General features: G+C 44.7%; 1 long non-coding RNA gene across 1 annotated transcript; it reads left to right on the top strand.

Moving 5' to 3' along the window:
* The first annotated feature begins 2,808 nt into the window (after positions 1-2,808).
* LOC143775032 (uncharacterized) lies at positions 2,809-4,576 on the top strand. The gene is made up of 2 exons (XR_013215579.1): positions 2,809-2,996; positions 3,030-4,576. It is a non-coding gene; the product is annotated as an uncharacterized LOC143775032 (long non-coding RNA).
* Positions 4,577-8,136: the final 3,560 nt, after the last annotated feature.

Below are 8,136 nucleotides of genomic sequence, written 5' to 3'. Positions count from 1 at the left end.
GTGTGTCTTTAAATTGCATTTTTCCAGGTTCTTTTTATCTGTCTTTGTGTTCTGCCACTTCTCCACAGCTGTGCCGGACACTGAATGTAGCACACAACCAACCTGGGTGCCAATCTACAAGATATTATTACGGTCACTGCTTCAATCATCTCGGGCTCATCTGATGGCCGATGCAATAACTAACACACTTGTAAAGTCCTCCTATTTACCCCAGATGAGTTTTTTGCTTGTAAATTAATTTGATCCCAAAAGGTCAGGGTCTCCCTTCCTTCTTTCTTGGTCTCCTACACTGCTTGAAAAGATTGACATATAGTTTTGTGGGGAAAAGATTCGTCAAAGCTTAGAATTTATTCATTAACATTCCTTCTGGGCTTAGGAGTCCAGTGGGCGGTCCTAATTAGTGATTGACAGCACACTTATACAGGGAAGGCTGCCAGCCACTGGTTAGTGATGAGCGAACGTGCTCGTATATTATGTTCCAGTCCCTGCGGCTGCATGATTTGTGGCTGTTAGCCTGAACACGTGGGGATTCCCTAAGGCCATGTGCACACGCTGCGGATTCCATTGCGGAATTTTCCGCAGTAGATTTGATAAATCCGCAGGGCAAAACCGCTGCAGTTTTTCCTGCGGATTTATCGCGGTTTCTATTGTGGTTTCACCTGCAGTTTTCTATTGGAGCAGGTGTAAACCCGCAGCGGAATCTGCACAAAGAACTGACATGCTGCGGAAAATAAAGCGCTGTGTTTCCGCGTGGTTTTTTGCACTGGGGATTGCATTTCCCATAGGTTTACATGGTACTGTAAATTTGACTGATGGTATTAAATGGCAACATCACGTGAATAGTAAATCTGTTTACACGTTAGCCGGAGTAATCATCAACTCAGTCGTAACTGCATAATACAAAGGGGGGATGTGGAAACCACAAAAATACGACAACAGAGAAAACATTGAATTATAAACCAAGCAATCTTTATTAATTAGAATTACATAATATTAAAAAAGTCAGACCATGACATGAAACACAATGGCGGAAACAGTGAACACCCAGAGGGACTGTTGCTGTGCAGGAAATCAAACATGCTTGTTTTATAATTCAATGTTTTCTCTGTTGTCGTATTTTTGTGGTTTCCACATCCCCCCCCATGGTACTGTAAATGCATGGGAAACCGCTGTGGATCCGCAGCAAAATCCGCAGTGTGTGCACATACCCTCACAGCCGCAAATCCTGCAGCCACAGAGACTCTAATATAATATATGAGCATGCCCAGATACTCTGACACCCGAGCTTGCAGGGAAAATATGTTCAGGTCCCCGCAGCTGCATGTATTGTGGCTGTCGAGCAGCCGCGGAGACTCGCTAATATATTTTTGAGCACGTTGAAAATGCTCCATTAGTACATGAGCATGCTCAGATAACACCTTATGTTAGCACGCTCGCTCATCACTAATCTAAATCTGTTCAGCTCCTCCTGCCCTATAACAGGTTATCTGTAGATCCCTTTCAGAGATTCACTTTAACCCCTTACTGACATCGGACGGGATAGTACGTCAGATGTCAGCTCCCCTGCTTTGATGCAGGGCTCCGCGGTGAGCCCGCATCAAAGCCAGGACATGTTTTGAACAGCTGACATGTGCCCGCAATAGCGGCGGGTGAAATCGCGATTCACCCACCGCTATTAACTAGTTAAATGCCGCTGTCAAACGCAGACAGCGGCATTTAACTACCGGCATCGCCGACCCCCGTCACATGATCGGAGGTCGGCGATGCTTCTCCATTGTAACCATAGAGGTCCTTGAGACCTCTATGATTACTGATCGCCGGTAGCTGTGAGCGCCACCCTGTGGTCGGCGCTCACAGCACACCTGATTTTCTGCTACATAGCAGCGAACAGCAGATCGCTGCTATGTAGCAGAGGCGATCGCGCTGTGCCTACTTCTAGCCTCCCATAGAGGCTATTGAAGCATGGCAAAAGTAAAAAAAAAAAAGTTAAAAAAATGTGAAAAAAATAAAAAAATATAAAAGTTTAAATCACCCCCCTTTCGCCCCAATCAAAATAAATAATAAATCAATAAAAAAAATCAAATCTACACATATTTGGTATCGCCACGTTCAGAATCGCCCGATCTATCAATAAAAAAAAAGCATTAACCTGATCGCTAAATGGCGTAACGAGAAAAAAAATCGAAACGCCAGAATTACGTTTTTTTGGTCGCCGCGACATTGCATTAAAATGCAATAACGGGCGATCAAAAGAACGTATCTGCACCGAAATGCTATCATTAAAAATGCCAGCTCGGCACGCAAAAAATAAGCCCTCACCCGACCCCAGATCATGAAAATGGAGACGCTACGAGTATCGGAAAATGGCGCAATTTTTTTTTTATTTTTTTTTAGCAAAGTTTGGAATTTTTTTCATCACTTAGGTAAAAAATAACCTAGTCATGTTAGGTGTCTATGAACTCGTAATGACCTGGAGAATCATAATGGCAGGTCAGAATCTAGCAAAAAAGCCAAACAAAAAACAAGTGTGGGATTGCACTTTTTTTGCAATTTCACCGCACTTGGAATTTTTTTCCCATTTTCTAGTACACGACATGGTAAAACCAATGATGTCGTTCAAAAGTACAACTCATCCCGCAAAAAATAAGCCCTCACATGGCCAAATTGACGGAAAAATAAAAAAGTTATGGCTCTGGGAAGGAGGGGAGTGAAAAACGAACACGGAAAAATGAAAAATCCCACGAAGGGGTTATTATTATTATTATTATTTATTGTTATAGCGCCATTTATTCCATGGCGCTTTACAAGTGTTAAGTGACTCTTTTGTTTTTTTTAAACTTGTCCTCAGCTATATCTATGGGTGTAGAAGGTGTATATAGAAATACCGAGGGAGAGGTGCTTGCTTATGGGAACAACTACACTGACAGGTCTCTATATACACGCACACATACACAAAGGTAAACAGGCCGGCACACATACACCAAACAGGCAGGCAGGTATGCGCACACATACATGGGGTAGGCAGGCAGGTATGCGCACCTGAGTCGCCCGCCAGGGCCGTGGGGTACTCGGTACCGGGACCGGCTTTCACAGTGGGATGTCACGGTGGCTGCAACCCGGTCCATGGCCCTGGGCGCCCATGTAAAAGGGGAAGGTCATTAAAGGGATAAAGTTTATGTTCGTGACGCTACCTGTGGTATTCGGTCAGGGTGACCGACGCTGCTTTAAGGGGTCCTCGGGTGATGTTATGGCAGCTAGATGGTATACCTTCCCACAGGTGAAGTATATCCTCAGGGCTTCCCAGATATGTAGGTGGTAGAATGGTGAGAGGTGTAGTAAGGAACGAGGACACAGGTTTGCAGTCTCTTTACCTCGTTTACTGAAGACTTCAGCAGCCACAGTCCAGGGCACCAGATCACAGGGCAGGTAGAGTCTGGCCGGTTTGGAGGCAAGTCCAGAGTCCCCTTATCCAGGTGGAAAGTAAAAGCCTTCCTTTGCGCTTTAGTCCCTTACTGCTAAGCTTCACATACGGTCCTCACAGATGTTATATCTCTCTCTCTGTCCCCCGGTTAGGATAGGACAATACCCGTATGACTGGTGACTTGAGCCTGTTTATAGGGTCTCTTAGATGACCCAGCTCTGCGGAGTGTCACTGTGCCTCCTGGGTGTTGGGTCGGACAGGAAACGTGCAATTAGCTGTCCTGCCGGTCTCTGATGTAAGGCGTGGAGGTCCTCACAACCTCGGTGTTCTGGCTACCGGTGTTCTGCGCCTCAGAAGGAGGCAGCCTGCTCGGGGCTGATCCCCCTCTGGTATCCTCTCCTGTGTTTCCTCTCCTGCACGCTCACTGCAATGTATTCTGCTTTCTAAATGTCTCTTTCCGGGAGCTGCAGCTCTGTGGCATGCACAGCTCCGTAAACCCTCTGTCCTGCTCAGATTGATGTCTGGAACTTTCTCCTAGCTTTCCCTACAGACTACCAGTTATATATATATATACGGGGAGTCGCCTAGTAAATAGGATCAAAAGCTCCCCTTGGTGGCCTGGAGTGTGAATGTGTTGCATGTTTGTGGTACCTGGTTACAGTTATCCTTTCTTGCCTCCAAACGTAGCATCACTCTCCCTGCGAGGAAAGCGACATTACTGTGACGACCAGGTCCCTGGGGCGCCAAACGCATACAGGCAGGCAGATATGCGCACACATACACAGGTCTCTGTGTGCGTCTGTGTACATGTGCCGGCCTGTCTATCTATGAATCTAGGGCAACTGAGAGAAAGTGGCGGCCTTCTGGACTAGTCATCATGTCCCGGCCATCACTCTCCTCTGCTTTTTCTCTGATTCCTTGTAGAGCATTTTGAATTCCATCATTGTTATCTGGAGCACAGATGAGGGGTTGCGGCAGCATGAGTCTGTTGTTCGGTTACTTTTCCAAAGTCTTTTAGAACAGATGTTGGGTGCGATGGCTGCCAAGCTACTCGTCTCTTCTACACCATGTTCCAAATTATTATGCAAATTGGATTTAAGTGTCATAAAGATTTAATTGTTTTGTTTTTCAAATAAACTCAAGGATGGTATTGTGTCTCAGGGCTCAATGGATCGCTGAAATCAATCTTAAACACGTGATAATTAGTTTTCCTGGTAATTCTAATTAAAGGAAAACTACTTAAAAATGTTGTTCCACATTGTTAAGCAGGCCACAATTTTCCAGTAATATGGGAAATAAAAAGGATCTCTCTGCTGCTGAAAAGCGTTAAATAGTGCAATGCCTTGGACAAGGTATGAAAACATTAGATGTTTTCCAAAAACTTAAGCGTGATCATCGTACTGTTAAGAGATTTGTGACTGAAACAGAGCACAGACAGAGTTCATGCAGATAAAGGCATAATGAGGAAGTTTTTGCCAGACAAATTGGATTAAGAGAGCAGCTGCCAAAAAGCCATTACAAAGCAGCACACAGTTATTTGAAGCTGCTGGTGCCTCTGGAGTCACTCGAACCTCAAGGTGTAGGATCCTTCAAAGGCTTGCTGTGGTGCATAAACCTACTATTCGGCCACCCCTAAACAGTGTTCACAAGCAGAAATGGTTGCAGTGGGCCCAGACATACATGAAGACTAATTTCCAAACAGTCTTGTTTACTGATGAGTGTCAAGCAACCCTGGATGGAGTAGTGGATGGTTGGTGGATGGCCACCATGTCTCAACAAGGCTGTGACGTCAGCAAGGAGGTGGAGGACTCATGTTTTGGGCCAGAATCATGGGGAAACAGCTGGTAGGGCCCTTTAAGGTTCCTGAAGGTGTGAAAATGACCTCTGCAAAGTATATAGAGTTTCTGACTGACAACTTTCTTCCATGGTTTAAAAAGCAGAAACGTGCCTTCAGGAGCAAAATCATCTTCATGTATGACAATGAACCATCTCATGCTGCAAAGAATACCTCTGAGTCATGGGCTGCTATGGGCATAAAAGAAGATAACCTCATGGTGTGGCCACCATCTTCCCCTGACCTCAACCCTATAGAGAACCTTTGGAGTATCATCAAGCAAAAGATCTATGAGGGTGGGAGGCAGTTCACATCAAAACAGCAGCTCTGGGAGGTGATTCTGACTTCATGCAAAGAAATACAAGCAGAAACTCTCCAAAAACTCACAAGTTCAATGGATGCAAGAATTGTGAAGGTGATATCAAAGAAGTGTCCTATGTTAACATGTAACTTGGCCTGTTAGGATGTTTTGGAGTTAAATAGCTTTTTTGCTCAGTGAATGTGACCTCCTAATAATAATAATAATATTTATTTTTATATAGCGCTAACATATTCCGCAGCGCTTTACAGTTTGCACACATTATCATCGCTGTCCCCGTTGGGGCTCACAATCTAAACTCCCTATCAGTATGTATTTGGAATGTGGGAGGAAACCGGAGTACCCGGAGGAAACCCGCGCAAACACGGAGAGAACATACAAACTCTTTGCAGATGTTGTCCTTGGTGGGATTTGAACTAATGCTGCAAATTCAACAAATGAGCATTTTCAGTTCTTTAAAACATATCAAATGTTTAGATATTCTACTGTGCATAATAATTTGGAACAGTGCATTTTGAGTTTTTATTCATTTTGGAGATTATACTGTTACTAGATGGTGGCCCAATTGTAACGCATCGGGTATTCTAGAATATGTATGTACATCGCGCTTAGCACAGCCACGTAGTATATAGCAGCCACTTAGTATATAGCAGCCACATAGTATATAACACAGCCCACGTAATATATAGCACAGCCCACATAGTATATAGCACAGCCACATAGTATATAGCAGCCACGTAGTATATAACACAGCCCACGTAATATATAGCACAGCCACATAGTATATAGCAGCCACGTAGTATATAACACAGCCCACGTAATATATAGCACAGCCCACGTAGTATATAACACAGGCCACGTAGTATATAACACAGCCCACGCAGTATATAACACTGCCCACGCAGTATATAGCGCTGCCCACGCAGTATATAGCACGGCCCACGCAGTATATAACAGCCTACATAACACAGACAGCCACGTAGTATATAGCACAGCCACATAGTATATAGCAGCCACGTAGTATATAACACTGCCCACGCAGTATATAGCACTGCCCACGCAGTATATAGCACTGCCCACGTAGTATATAGCACTGCCCACGCAGTATATAGCACGGCCCACGCAGTATATAACAGCCTACATAACACAGACAGCCACGTAGTATATAGCACAGCCACGTAGTATATAGCAGCCACGTAGTATATAACACTGCCCACGCAGTATATAGCACTGCCCACGTAGTATATAGCACTGCCCACGCAGTATATAGCACGGCCCACGCAGTATATAACACAGGCCCCCGTTATACAACACAGCCCACGCAGTATATAACACAGCCCACGCAGTATATATAGCACAGCCTACGCAGTATGTAACAGCCCACGCAATATATCACACAGACCACGTAGTATTTAGCAGTGTGGGCACCATATCCCTGTTAAAAAAAAAAAAAAAAAAAATTAAAATAAATAGTTATATACTCACCCTCCGGCATCCAGCGAAGCTGTCCCGATGCGCGTGATGCTGCCGCCAGCTTCCGTTCCCAGTGATGCATTGCGAAATTACCCAGATGACTTAGTGGCCTCGCGAGGTAATTTCGCAATGCATCACTGGGAACGGAATCTGGCGGCAGCATCGCGCGCATTGGTGGACAGCGGAAGGTGAGAATAGCACAATTTTTTATTTTTTTATTATTTTTAACATATCTTTTTACTATTGATGCTGCATAGGCAGCATCAATAGTAAAAAGTTGGTCTGGGATGGGGCGACACACTGGCACTGACTGGAGGAGAGTAGGGAGGGGCCAATTCGCGACCGGACTAAGCCTGTCGCTGATTGGTCGAGGCCGGCCGGGACCAATCAACGACGCAGGATTTCCGTTACAGACAAACAGACGGAAGTACCCCTTAGACGATTATATAGATAGATCATTGGGAGGTTTCTTCAATAAAATGTATAATCTAACGGGTGATGACTTTTATTAGACTGACTGTCATTTGCACCGACCATTTAGGAAAATCCGAGAAAAACATAACTTGCATAATAATTTGGAACATGGTGTAAAGTCTGAGACAAACAGCCGAGCCAAACTCGGGTCTTCAGCAAAACAATAAATCGTCCCTGAACTGAGGATCTTTTTAAAGGAACCGGTCAGTTCCGCTGACATCTTTGTTCTGGTAAACCCTTGTACTGATCCTCAGTTGTTCCTCCTGGCAGTGTATAAACACAGGGAGCTCTCACTATTCCCCCTGTCACTATGCTGTGTCTGTACACGGTCTGCACCACTCGTTACCAACTGGCCAGTGCCAGACTCCCCATCGGCAGAGGTGGTGCCCAGATGACACGGACTCCTCCATTTCCAGGAGGAATGACGGAGCAATATCACAACACAGGCCGGTAAGAACCGAGGGTCCAGCATTATTGTATGTGGAGTATACAAGAATTTACCCAAACCGTCATCCATCCAACTGCACATGGATCCTAATATCCAGGCAAGAAGTATATAATAATAATTCTCAACAATTAGACAATTACTGTATGATTTTATTTATGCATACAAAA

Source organism: Ranitomeya variabilis, chromosome 5, assembly GCF_051348905.1.
Source record: "Ranitomeya variabilis isolate aRanVar5 chromosome 5, aRanVar5.hap1, whole genome shotgun sequence".
NCBI lineage: Eukaryota > Metazoa > Chordata > Amphibia > Anura > Dendrobatidae > Ranitomeya > Ranitomeya variabilis.
Note: the sequence above shows the minus strand (reverse complement) of the source record. Positions and strands in the feature narration are given on the sequence as shown.